Source organism: Dinoponera quadriceps, unplaced genomic scaffold (assembly GCF_001313825.1).
Source record: "Dinoponera quadriceps isolate SergipeBrazil2010 unplaced genomic scaffold, ASM131382v1 scaffold586, whole genome shotgun sequence".
In the NCBI taxonomy this organism is placed as follows: Eukaryota; Metazoa; Arthropoda; class Insecta; order Hymenoptera; family Formicidae; genus Dinoponera; species Dinoponera quadriceps.
The window spans coordinates 2,689,103-2,702,881 of NW_014554764.1; the positions used below are offsets into that span (position 1 = coordinate 2,689,103).

The 13,779-nt window shown below is 45.2% G+C and overlaps 1 pseudogene; it reads left to right on the forward strand.

Moving 5' to 3' along the window:
• Positions 1–6,828: 6,828 nt before the first annotated feature.
• On the forward strand, positions 6,829–12,970 carry LOC106741563 (annotated as a pseudogene).
• Positions 12,971–13,779: the final 809 nt, after the last annotated feature.

Sequence of the window (13,779 nt, forward strand, 5' to 3'; positions counted from 1 at the left end):
ATCGGTTGCATGGCCGACACCGACCATTCTCCTCTCATTCGCCATCGCGTCGCTCGCCGTCGTCATTACGCTTCCTGGTCCAAATGGGGCGACGCATTACCGCCGGCTTACCTATCATCGTTTCTACCTACGATATCCGCGATCGTGATACCGCACGAGAACCGGGCCCGATCCTGTCCTTCCATTCGCGTGAATCTCTTTGCTCCCTCTCTCTCTCTCTCTCGCCCTCTGTTTCTCTCCCTCTTCCTTGCATTTGCTTTCACTCTCTCGTCTTCTCCCGCACCGCAACTATCTACTCGTAACTGATCCTCCGACCTTGCGCGACCCGTCGCTTGTAAACGAGCGTTTAATTTCATTCGGGACCGCCAATTCCGTCGAATCGAACGCGATTCGGCGTTACCGGCGCGTGAACTATCTCGTGGTCTTCCGAGTGTGTTCGATCTCTTTTATGCATGTCCGCAGAAGTGACTTTGCATCGCTCGATTCTACTTTTCGCTTCTTTTCGTTCTTGATGAATCGCGGTCGTTTTAAACACACGGCTGAACGCTTCTGGCATAGAGAGAGAGAGAGAGAGAGAGAAATACTTTCAGAGTCATGGTGCAATTGATAACCGGCTTGGATGTGCCGCAATTTTGCGATGTATTCCGCATGTACCTCGCTCTACCCGCTAACGTAACCAGCGACGCTAACCGAGGTCGTCTCTCAACCTGCTTGCCCGCCTTTGAACGCGAGTTGTCGGGGTTGTACTCCTGAGAGTTCGCTTTGCTGCTTGCGAGCGAGTCGAAGTTACCGATTGACCGTATGGCGGTCGCGGAATAGGAATTCTGACAACAGCAACAGAAATCAGAACATCTGTTACGGTCTGACGATGTTGACTCGAAAGGGATGTATAGCCAAGTGAGGATACAGGAAGTCGCCGCCACTACCACTGCTAGCGTCTATCGAACAGTTGGTTTGTCAACAATTCGATTGTCTGGACGACGACGACGTTGTTAATGCGTTACTTAACGAACGATCGGTGAGGAGGGGGAGGGGGGAGAGGCTCGGATATATAAATAATTAATTGCTGACCTAATATTGAAATTGACATAGAACCGCGACAGTTGAACGCTCGATCATGTATTAATTTGCTTCCCGCGCCGTATTGTTACGCTATATCACGTTAATTGTATTAATTTAGTCACATTATAACATTTAATAGTATTCGATGATATTAAACTGATGCTTGGAATCGATTTATTTGGCGCAAAGACCACGATAACGATTAGATTGGCATAATGATATCATTTTCAGTGGCTAACTAGATGAGTCATTTTTAATGGCGACCTATAATATCGACAAATCATTTTAAAAGGTAAAGAACGTGGATATTACAGTGGAGACGTTATAAATAGTCCGGTTAAATTTTCACCGAGAGAGAAACGACACAAAAGCGGCTTGAGGGTGACGCTTATTGCACATCGCGTTAAACCCTCCTATTTCAGAACTTTGCGGTTATAGGACACGTTCGTAGAAATGTAACAAACATATTTCTGCCCGAGTCGAAAATTTTATTTCACATAAAGGAAGGATTCTTATCTAGATTCCTATCCAGAGGATGAAATTTCCGACGAATTCTTTGACATTTTTTCTTGTTTGACTCACGTTCAGTGGTACATATACGTCATAGCATGTTTAAAAAATTATATATTTGATAAATATTATAGTAAAACCGAGTAACAGCGGTCATGTAAGCGGAAACTATTATAAAACTGATAAGAAATGTCGAATTCAAAATCTGCTCAATGCAATAGACATCTCTACAAATGTTTATTATAACATAGATTAGTATGAAAAATTTTATAAAAATATATACTAGAGAAATAAATGAAAAGGCGAAAAATTACATTTGATCAGGATTACCCTAAAGGTAATGCCGGTTAGCGAAATTTATAGTGCATAAAACATAAAGGATACTTCACTGAAAATCGAACATATTTATAAAAGAAGAGATACGAACAAGTTTTTCATGTAATATTTTGAAAAAAATTCCTTATTGATTCACGTCCATCGCAATGATATCCATCAGGAGTATCGCAATCTGTGCAATTTTCACGTGCCCAAGTCCGCAAAATATGCAGCGAAATCGCATTTCATCATCTCTTACCATCCCTTTTAACGGAAAGGTTGGAAACGAGAGAAGAGAAATATCCCCGACGCAAATTGTTCGTGAGAACAATAATTCGATATTGCGCTGTCGCGGTCATACGAGCGCGCGGATTAGTTATATATTACTTCCGAAGGGGACAGTCCCGAGACCGATTTTTATTACTCATATATTACACTTTCAAAGTAGCTACAATGAAGTTTGTTTGTAGCCAGATACATATAGATATGCACTCTTGCGTACTTCGCAACTCCCCGTGCAGAACTTTGCCCCGGCTACTTCGACGCTTCTTCAACAAAGTATTCCGCGCGCCGCGTACCTTCTTTCTTTGCATCTCAATTGTCAGAACTGGTTCTTCGCGCGACGAGAATACTCGCCTCCGGGCGCGCATACCCGGAGGAGCACACAAAAGAGGATATAGAAAGTTTTTTTTTTTTCGTCGGAAAATAACTGCAATAAGTAGTACACGCGAAAACGCAATATCCGCTTGACGCAATAATAACGGGCCGCGCATCTATCGATTGATCTCGCGGTGACGGCTCGCTCCTTCTCTCGCTCGTCGGTCATTAACCGCGTGTTGCCGTTCTAATCTTTCGTTCACTTGCGCCAAGTTTAAAAAAAAGAAATCGACGAGGGAGAAAGAGAGAACGGGTCGTTGAAAGCATTCATACTGTTCTTATGAAGATTATGTTCTTTAGAACACGAACAGCTGGATATCGGCGTCCTTACATTCATGTTATCTCACTTCCACTAAATTGATTTAGAAGGAGATATCGATGCTTAATATATTTATTAGTTATCCTAATATTCATAATCAAAGAGTCCACTGTGTCTTCAAATCCTCACATTGCTGGCGATTAATATTCGTTACATCGTTTTTCGCGCGTTTATTACAAGCGGCTATAGTTTCGTGTTGCCATAATCTTCATCATCGGAAAAAAATCACGCACAAATATCTATACAATATTCTATTTTCGTAATTATCTCTGTATCAAATATGCGCACAGCTCTCTCTTTCAGCGTCAGCGTATCCCTGAAAGCGAGATGTCGGTGTGTTTTTCGAAAAAGTAATAGGGTCAAATGTGAATAACCGACTGATCGATCGCCGGGGAGAGTCGAGGCTTCGGAAATCTCTCTCTTTCTCTTTCTCTCTTTACTGAAATATATATACAAAAGAAAAGAAGATGTACAAGGAAACGTCCGTTGCTCTCGACAGATTCGCGTCCATCGAATGAAACGCGACGCGATCGCGCTCTTTCTTGCCTCCTTCCTTTTATACACCAACAATTCTCCCATCGCGACAAGCGATTTGCTTATTACGGCGACTAGACTGGGCGAATAATATCTCAAATGCCCGGTCATTATTGCGATGCGCCTCGTTGTTTCAGCGCCTCTCCGAAAATAGCGCGCCGGAACTAAACTGAGATAACGACGTGCTTTCGTAGAGCTTGCGCACGCGATGAAGAGGGTCCTTCGAGGTGCAGCCATGTACGAGACGAAGCTATGCGAGCGTGCAGCGGCAGCAGAAACAGCAGCAGCACCCGGCAAAACTACATTATGATTTAATTAAAATCAAACCTCTCACGCCAGCGGCGGACGTGCGCGCGACCGTTTTGAGATATAATGGGATGGATGGTAGCGCATTTTGTTATGACACTACGCGGGTAGCCGGACGCAAAACTGTTTGCCAATTAGTGTTTCCTCAACACCTTACGCCCACCTCCGCGCCGTCGTCGGTTTCATGAAGCGACTCAATAAACTAAATTTAATTAAAGTCGCACTCTGTACAATTGCGCGCGTGTGTCTATACACAGTGTCGTTTCGCGCTCCCGCAAAGCAACCGATCGTTTCGACGGCGAACCCGATGGACGACACGTGGCAGAGCGGCAAGTCGGTGAGACTTCACGTGGTGCGAATGCGCGGCTTTCTCCCGACGGGCTCGAGGAGCCAGCGACTTTCTGGCCCGTATGCGCATAGTGTACGTGGATTACAAAGCGGTACGTAATGCAGGGTCAAGTCGAGTTGAATGGTAACACGTTGGCCGAGATTCCCGGCTTTTGTAAGACGACGAGAGGAGAATGGAGATAAAAATGGATTGCGCGACGTTGAATCACTGCGAGCGGTGGATAGATTTTCAAACGTCGCTTAATCCCGCCGCGATCTCTCTCCCCGCTCCGGTTCTCTCATTTTCGTGCGTGTTCGAAATAACGTGGACATGCGCGACAGAACGCGCCGACGTTGGAGCATTTGTATGTCACCACATTGATTTCATTTCGCGTAATTCGTTTCCGATATCTTTGTAAGTACGACTATTAATACGCAAAACGTCCATATAGAGAGAGCTTTCTCGTGGAAACGCTCTCTCTGTACTAAGGGCTAAGCTTGCTGCGCGAGAGCGAAATTTGCAAGTATTCCGTGACACGCAGCGATGCCCTGGTTTAATTAAATTTACTACGTAACGCTCTTTCTATAGACGATTTTAATATCGCCGCACATTCAGCGGATTAAACTGTTGTCCCAATAAAATTGTGCAATTTGTGACGCGCACCACAATTATTATATAAGGTACTTAATTATATACAAGCATGTTGTGCAGTTTAACGTCGCGACTACCGATATCAAAAATGCAGCGGATGCGCATCTTTGTAACGAGTTTGTAATTTCATAGAGCGCTCTTGAGCGCGCCTCGCCAGAAGTAGGGAGGAGAGATTTGAAAAGTAGGCGCGCGTGGTTGGCGCGCCGACTCGCGGAATTGCGTTTATCCGTAATCATCATCACCGCGTTACGCGCGTAATTTCAGCGAGAGGTAGCACCTGAGACGCGCGTGTAACTTCGTGCGACGCGGCGGCAGTACACATACGTTTCGGCGTGCCATTTATTTAACTTTCCTTTTTTTTCACCACGCTCATATTTCACGAATATGCGACGCCAGCGTGAAAGGGCGAGCGAGCGTTCCGGCGCGGCCACATCGACTACTTTTTCGTCCCCTTGCACGAAAATTACAGTTTCCGCGGAGTTTCGTCGTTAAGTACAGCCTGCACATCCGCGTTATAATGCTCGGACGCTCGTGTGTCCCTACTGACGGAACTTACGGCTCGGGTAATACGTTTTCCATTACGGGTGTGCCCCCCGTGTCGCGCGAGCGCGAAATGCTCGATTTACTCTCGCTTTTTCGTCGCCGACTGAAAGAGAGAAATGATCGGTTTTCCCGCGATACTTTTCCTCGGCCACGCGTCCCACCGTGTTGCGTAACATCTCTGTATGCCTGTGTGTGTGTGTGTGTGTGTGCATAGTTTCGCATCGCATTCCCATCGTGAATACGCTTCGAGATTATCGCACCGCGAGCACCGCGAATGAATCCTAATTCGAGTTACCGGTATGATTATTAAACCATTTGAAATTATCTGTGTGAGATAAATTATAAAATAACAAATGTAGTTATAAGGTAATTTTAAGTTTCCGCAGTGTGGATAAACATTCAAAGCGTAGCTTCTGAGTTGGCGCCACGCGTCTCTCGAAACTGTTTCAGGTCGATCCTCACTCTGAAGGAGCAAACTGAAATGTTCACGAAACGTCGGATACAAATTTTCGAAAGACGCGGCGCCAACTTGCCACATTGAATATAATAAAATGTTAAAAATTAGAATAGACGAGAAAGAGCCAAATTTATACTGTTGTTAAGTGCGAATATATTTTTAATTTGGTAGGGTAAATATGCTCGGCAGTATGATGACGCGTAAATTAGGACAAAATCCAAGTTATACGTCACTAAATAGTACTCTTTTGAGAACATATTATAAATTAATTAAATTTTTATCAGAAATTTAAAAAAATCTAATAGAATTACAATTCCAATTTTTTAAACTTTCGAGCAAAATAAATATTATGTACTCAACATGTATATTATTATAGTAATTTATTAATTTATTTTTACGATAAAGTTATTTTGTCACTAATTGAGATACGCGCCTAGATATTTTTTTAAACATATTTTTCCGCGCATGATACACGCTCGACACCGCTTCGCGCGCCGCTCATTTATTCGCCGATATGTTCACACACGTTAGACGCGCAATTGTTAATAATTCGTCGACATTCACGCAAATGCTCCTGCATATTGGTTGACGCCGAGTGAAATATCCATGAGGAACAAGCCGCGGAAGTGGCGCAACAACGACAAAAGCCGGAAAACCGGTGACAAGGACGCCTGTTGGGCGCGCCGAGTTGGACGCGACATCCATCAACGACTGGATCACTGGTGGTGTATCGCAACGATGATGATGGAGACGACGGTCGGGCACCACGTCTCGCTGTTGAATGAGGCCGCCGAGGGTGAGAAACGGACGATGCAGGACGATGGTCACGCTGAAGACGCAGGTCGCAAGAAGACCCGGAGAAATGTCCCGTCGCATCACGCATCTGTCATTACGCAAACGCGCCGTTGCTAAGCGCGAAGCGATCTATCCGGTTGGCTGATGACACGGGTCGTCAAGTATCTGATTTATCGTGCCAAAATCGAGCACGTTGATGGAGCGTGGGGGAGGGAGGGGGGCGACCTGAGGTGATCACGGGACCGACGGTAAGCCGAATGACACGGGGATAATCGATGATTCGAATAAACAACTTTTCTTTTTTTTCCTCCCTTTCTCTTTCTTTTCCGGAGAAATGACGGTTCCTTACCGATGTGTTTTAAATGTGAGCTGGTCACGCATCATCTGCATCTGCTGGTGTTCGACAAGCTGATTTTTCCTGAAAGTGAACAAGAGTCGCGATGGACGAGAGAAGACGAGGCGTCGGAGACGGTTACCTCGCCGGTTGCGTCCGGTTTACGCGCTTCCGGAAGCGACACCGCGATCGATTACAGCGAAGCCGTGTTCGCCGAGTGGTCGCTTTTATTCACGTTAACCGGCCACCAGAGAAACGCTGCTACCGGGATATTTGTACAAGAGTATCCTCGAGCAGGGAAGTTACGGAAGACCAACTATCGGGGAGTACGAAGACATCAGAGTTACTCTCGAAGCGGGTTTTTCCGCAGGTCGCCCGCGAGTGTTTCCAAAGTTTCGATCGTTTCGTGGCCAGATACTTTGAGCCGACGGATTCGGTGCTTCTTTACTTTAGCAACAACAACGAGAAGAGAGGAGAGTCCGCGCGTCGAGTTATACGCACGCCCGTCCGAAAACATGGCGCAGGAGGAGGAAGAGGAGAAGAAAAATTGGATGAAGCGAGTGACGCGGGAGACGCGCCGATCGGATCGCCGACGGGAAGATTTATGAAGGGATACACGCCGAGCTCCGGAAGACGACGAGTGCTTCGTGTTTACGGGCTCGTTGAGGACGCACCGCCGGCGCGGCATTCGCGAGGGAATCCCCGGGACCAGCGTGTCGTGCGAAAATGCCCGCCGAAAGGGCGGCGAAATGACGGGATAGAAACGCGCCGATGACGGGGAGCGGAAACGAGCGGAAAAATATCGATGGCGGGGAAAAATCGGGCTTGGAGATAAATGAGGCCGATACGTCCGTTGCGAAAAAATTCTATTGCTCCGATATGTCGGCGAGGAGGCGCGGGAGGAGCCGGGAGGATGAGGAAAATGAGAAGGATGGCAGGTCCCACGACTCGGCTACGATCTCGGCCGCGTTCAAGTGAATCATCGCGCGCTGCCAGCGTTTCTTGCGCGACGACATCGCGGGTGGAGATCGACGACCGGCTTTCGACGTTGACTTCGATTCGCCTTGCCGGCAGACTGCACTTTACGATTGTTCGGCGGAGAGCTGATTGCTATCGATCGACGGATGTGTTTCACTCGACGCCAAGCCGGAGGATCGTGCTGGGTCCCCGTCGCAACCGGCAGTCAGGTAAAATCGATGCGCATAATCGGATATTGACCGAATGTTGGCCGGGAGAACATATACAACCGACGCATAAGACGATCGTACTGACTAGAGTCGCGGAAATAGAGAGAAGCGTTATTGAAAAGGTTTGATTGGTCAGCTGTCAAAAAGATTAAACTCGTCGGCCTGAAGGCGTACTCTCGAAGAAGACAGACTAGAATTAGTGACCGATTGAAATTATCTTTTCCACTTTCGACTGGAACTGAAAACGAACATTCGTTTTTGTTCAATTTTCGGTCGAAAACCGAAACCGAAACTTTAGGAAGTCTTACAAGAGCTAAAAGGAAAGATATAAAATAAATTTCTTGTGATGAAAACATATAATATATATACAGGGAGCTCGATAATTATCTCGACTTTGGCTTTCGATTTTCATGCTTGGTGGTCTCCGGGATTATTGATAGAACTATCGAAGACGGTGGCAAAAATCCATTTTGCATTCGGCAATCGTACGTCTCGAAATGTCCCATGCGCGCAGGTGCAGCTCGTGAAATCCATCGGAACTTTCTCAGAAGCGGGATCGTCCTAAAGCATCGGGCCGACAATACCATCGTCATTTTCCGTCCCAACGGCGTCATTGTGACGTGCACGGACTTCGATAAGTCGCGCGAATCCGAATCTGCTCGCGTTGTCCGGCGGAAGGCTGTAAAAAGTATATACACGAAAATACGGGTCAGCCCCGCGTGGAGCGCGCGCCGAATGAGAATTCATTCAGGTAAATCGCGATGATTCTTTTGTAGCCGAGCTCACGGCCAGAAAGAGTAATTCTGCGCAATCGGCGACGCTCGAGCGTAAGGAGAAACGGCTCGTGGAGTCGGCGTGCACCAACGAATCGATCGTGGACGTCCACTCGTTGCGAAATCGCACGCAAACCTCCGCTGGGAAACGAATAACTGTTAAGTTTCCTTTCGATCGTGATTTCAGTAATTCATTTGGTTCAATATTTTCGAAATCCCTTTCCATTAAATTCCCGTCCATGTTGTTTATATATATATATATATTTTTTTTACTATTTTGTCAAAAATAGGTTGCTATGGAATTGTATGTATGTATGTTGATGTATTAATTGATTTCTTCGATGTCATTGAGTGCTCTCATTAATTTTCAATGAAAATATTTTCACTCCTTACACCTCATTTAATTTTGGCTAATGTAATGAAGATTTCACTGTTTTTCAGTGGCGATAATCTGATTCCATTTAAGAGCAGAACCGATATAAATATAAGTTTGTCACAACTCTATTACAAGTATATATATATATTATCCGCTTCTTAATTTATCATTTCGACTGTGAGTCGCGCGGCAAAATCGTGTTAATTCCTTCCACGGAGGATCCCGCTAGACTCACGCTCGCGCGTCCGACTAACAGAGGCGGCGTTTAATTCCCCCGCGAGTTACGTCTAAACGCTTTGTCTTAGAGCAACGGAGAGACGATTCATTAATAACAGGGGTATTTGGCGTCGGTGAAGTGTTACGGTACTCGGTGGTGAATTACGACGGTTGGCGCTACGAGGTGCTGAACGATCTGGTCGTAAGTGAACACGATCGATTGCTCGTCAGGATCGCGTCCGACTACGAGGTCAACGAGATATTCACACGTCGTGCTGACGGTATTGATATGTTATTCCGTTTCAACGGAGAACTGCTCGTCACCTTTCCTGGTACGCTCTCGGCTTCACCGATCTCCTGCGGAATAGTAAAATAGGTTTCCAACAAATTACACGTGCGCACGTAAATTCGAAGGATGATCCATTGAAGATTAGAGTTAGAGATGCGGGAAAGAGAGATATATATGTATATATATATAAAGGGAGAGGGAAAGGGAGAATCTTCTCTTTTCCCTTGTAAAGAGTAAAAAGTTTCTTAAAAGCGTTCAATGTAAAATCCTGTTATCTCGCTGTAACGTTTCTTTCATGATTTCACAAAGAGAAAAGTTCCGCGAAGTTTCACGTCGCGTCGGGTAGAAAATAAATACGCGCTCGTGTATATAAAAGTGTCTTTTTACTCTTGTCTTTATTCTCTTTCCCTCGTTGCATCCTCGTTCGAGTTCGAGACGTAGGTCGCGCGTATAATCAATCTATCGGTAAGTATGACATTCGATGCGCATCCCTGTGAATTTATTGGAGTAAAATCGAGAGAGGGAATCAGAGACAGTGACAACCGAGTCACTCGAATTCAAATGATTTTTCACTCGTCGTACAGAGCGATTCTTCCGTTCCGCGAATCGCCGAGTGAATAATTCCACTCGAAATTTAAGAGTACGTATTCCTCCCGTCGCGGGAACAAGTTCACTCTAATCGATTGAAACATCCACTCGTATAGAGTCAGAATCCACTTCGAGCTTGGGTGAAACACTCACTCTCGCGATTCCGAATGGCAGTGCTCTCACTGTCGCTTCGAGTGAATTCTCACTCGTTTCGAGCGAGATTCCGCTACAAGGAATTCGGGCAGTTCGTTAACGCGTTCGCTACCAGCATCACATGTGTGTGACGCATTATATAAAGGACTCGATTTGCCTGTTTAATATATTTTATGCACTACATTAACATGCATGCAAACATGAACTATATTAATTAACACCTTTTGCTACCAGCGTCATACATATGCGATGCAATAAGGATATTTCTCAAACGATACAACGTTATATATATGTTACGGCAACATTTTTTCTCTAAAGCGAAATTGAACCTATTTTGTCATCTTAGCTCCTACTATGGTGTAGAATTAAAGATTTCATATAGGACGGTGAATTCCTCGCGAGGATCCAATGACAATATCGCGCATCAACCACCGAGTCAAACCGACGACGAGGGGATCGACCGACTTTGTCTCGATCTTGTTGACTTTCCGCATAAGGACTACGCTACTACGTTGAACGATCAGTCGGCAGTTACATGTACTTTATCGACGCCCGACGATCTTCGTGTCAGCATATCGAGAAGAGGTCATTACGAAGTTTCAATGAGGGTCCGAGTTAATCTGAAGGTAATCAAAGGCACGTGCACTTGGGGGACGCGTGTTCGATAACGTAGATATAATTTCAGCGATAAAACGACAAGGCTAACGCTTCGATTTTCACGTGCTCTTGTCGTTTTCTCTTTGATTCAACACTCGTCGCTTGACGACGAAGCAGAAGAAGAGGCCGACTAGTCTCAGGAATAAATAGAAAAGCGTAATTAAAAACATCGGTAATTGGCTATCTGAATCACATGACTTGGCGTCATTTTTTCCCGCAATCACGATTAAAAACATATGATATACAGTCGGCGTGTATGCTGACCCTAGACGAAAGATTACACGATCTTCAGTCTTATACGTGACTCATAAGATTGAAAATAATAGGATTACAATAGCTCTAATTATAACGGTTTTGATCTTATATTTATATGTGTAAACTATGATGCAGAAGTAGGATGTGAGCATAGGACGAGATGCCGTGGCGGTAAATCGAAACTTTTCCGTCGCGTCTCTATTTTTTTCCAGGTCCGGTTAGTATTTCGCTGTGCTTGTTTTTTTATATTAAGAAAATTACGCGCTATTGTTAGATTCGTGCCGACGACGCGGTTCTCCCGAAGAAATGTGCCGCTTGCGACGGAAGATCAATATCGACTTTCGAGTTCGACGAGTCCGGTGAAGCGGCCCCGTGGATGGTTCTCACGATCATCGATATTCCTCGAGAATCTATTCGAGGTTAAAAGCGACGGCATTACGCGTTATCATTGCGCGGATCAGCGCGGATGAACGCGACGGCGACGTTCTTTCCGAATGCGACGAAGACATTAGAAGTAACGAAGAAGAAGAAGAAGTAGACAAAAAAAATAGGAGGGAAGGAAGCAAAAGTCGCCAACTCAGAGGCGAGGTTCCGCTGCAAACACCAACGATATTGCAAGAAGCTCGAGTTTCCAGCGAGAAGTCAATACAGAATTTTTGCGATGAATCGCGATCTGACAGCCTGCGAGTACCTTCATTGATCGGTTAGACGCGAACAAGAGGTGGCAGCCGTCTTCGGCGACGGGACGGGTATGATCCAGTATCCAATTTCACGTCGACCGGAACTTCGTCGCTTGATTACATTTGTGCCAGTGGAACCGGAGTTGGGATCAAAGGAAATATCGTGTCAGTGCTGGGTTAGATAATCGTGACAATGTAAGGAAGCGAGAGAGTTGGATATCTAACAAAATATATATATATATATATATAGAGAGAGAGAGAGAAATGCAGTATTATTTCATGCGTTAATAAATTATTATATCGCATTGATTAAATATCGCGCTGTTTTGCACGTGACTCGATAGAAAAAAAGCGATCATAATTTCATTAATTTTATCAGTAGATATTTCTTTCAACAAGCTTCCCTGATTCTCTTCTTCCCACAATGAGAAACGCGAACGTTCCTCAACTTATTCTGCCGTTCATTGTGCTCGGCATTATATTCAGTAGAAAAATAAACATTTCTTTCTTCCTTTTCATCTTTCTCCTCTTTCAAGGGGAACTTTTTTGCGTGTATATATGTGTGTCTTTTTTTATTTCTTCGCTAAACGATACTAAACGCGATGAAGGGGAAAAGTTGAGAAACGAGAATGAATGACCGGACGCTTGTGTCAATCTCGATGCAACGAGAGCCGGTAAATATTTTATGATAATATGGTTACATCAGGTTACATCGGGAAAAAAAACGAATTATGATCAAATTGAATTACAGCGGAGCACTTATTCCTTTCAGGACAACCGGTTGTTTCCCTTCGAAGGAGGTCACGGAATTCTCTCTGCGAAAAGAACGCGGAACAAAGTTTCAGCAAAGCTGAATGAGCAGCCGTTGCCCAAGTTATTACGGATACGCGTTTTCTTTGGCATTAAAGAGGCGAACCGACGCGTCCTGATCGATATACAGAGAATCATGGGATGCTATCGGATATCCGTTAGTAAACAAATTTAATATCTGATCCCCTGAAAACTCGCTTTCATTTGCACGCGCAAAAATCGCTCGCAAAGTTATCAAGGTGCTTTCGCGCTTTAAACACTCGCTACGGCTGTGATATATGATCGTATTTTTTTTTGGATTCGCTGAACGATCTCCCGGAGGAAAATTTACGAAAGTTCTCCACGTTCTTGACGTTACTCGTTGCGTAATCCGAATATCAATGGGCAATTATCTATTTATTATTACTTCGCGCGCGTGCGAACAGATCTTATTTCATTATATTTCGTTTTGCACAAATCCCGATAAAACTGGTTTCGTCGAAACCCTCGTGTTACGGAGGGGGGTGCACGTTTACGCGAGCTTCCGCCCATTTCCCCCGATTACATTTCTTCCGAGACTTTCTCTTTCTCACCCAGGTGTTCCGTGATGGTGACAAATGCCAGCTATTTTACGCGACTGGAGACAGCCAGCCCGGCGAAGTTGAAAATGATTCGAGAGTTCGGCCTACTACGGGAAGTTAGTTCTCGACTTTAAGGGAAGTATCGACGCTCAGACGTGCGTCGGGGGCTTTTGGAGGTAAGCTCATTAAAGTGAGCATGGGAGTTCGTCGACAGTCGAGCCGTCTTGCGGAGTTGCTCCGACAAAGAGGCGCCGTGAATAAGGAGTATGAGTGATATAAACTGTGCATGAGGAAACGAATTATTGCACCGTATTTTCGGAGTATCACCGATTCGTGTTGTCCGCTGCTGGAGGAACTTGGAACGACGAAGCGGTGCGCTCGCCGAAAAATCGTTCGCGGCGCAGCATGTAGAAATGGATTTGTT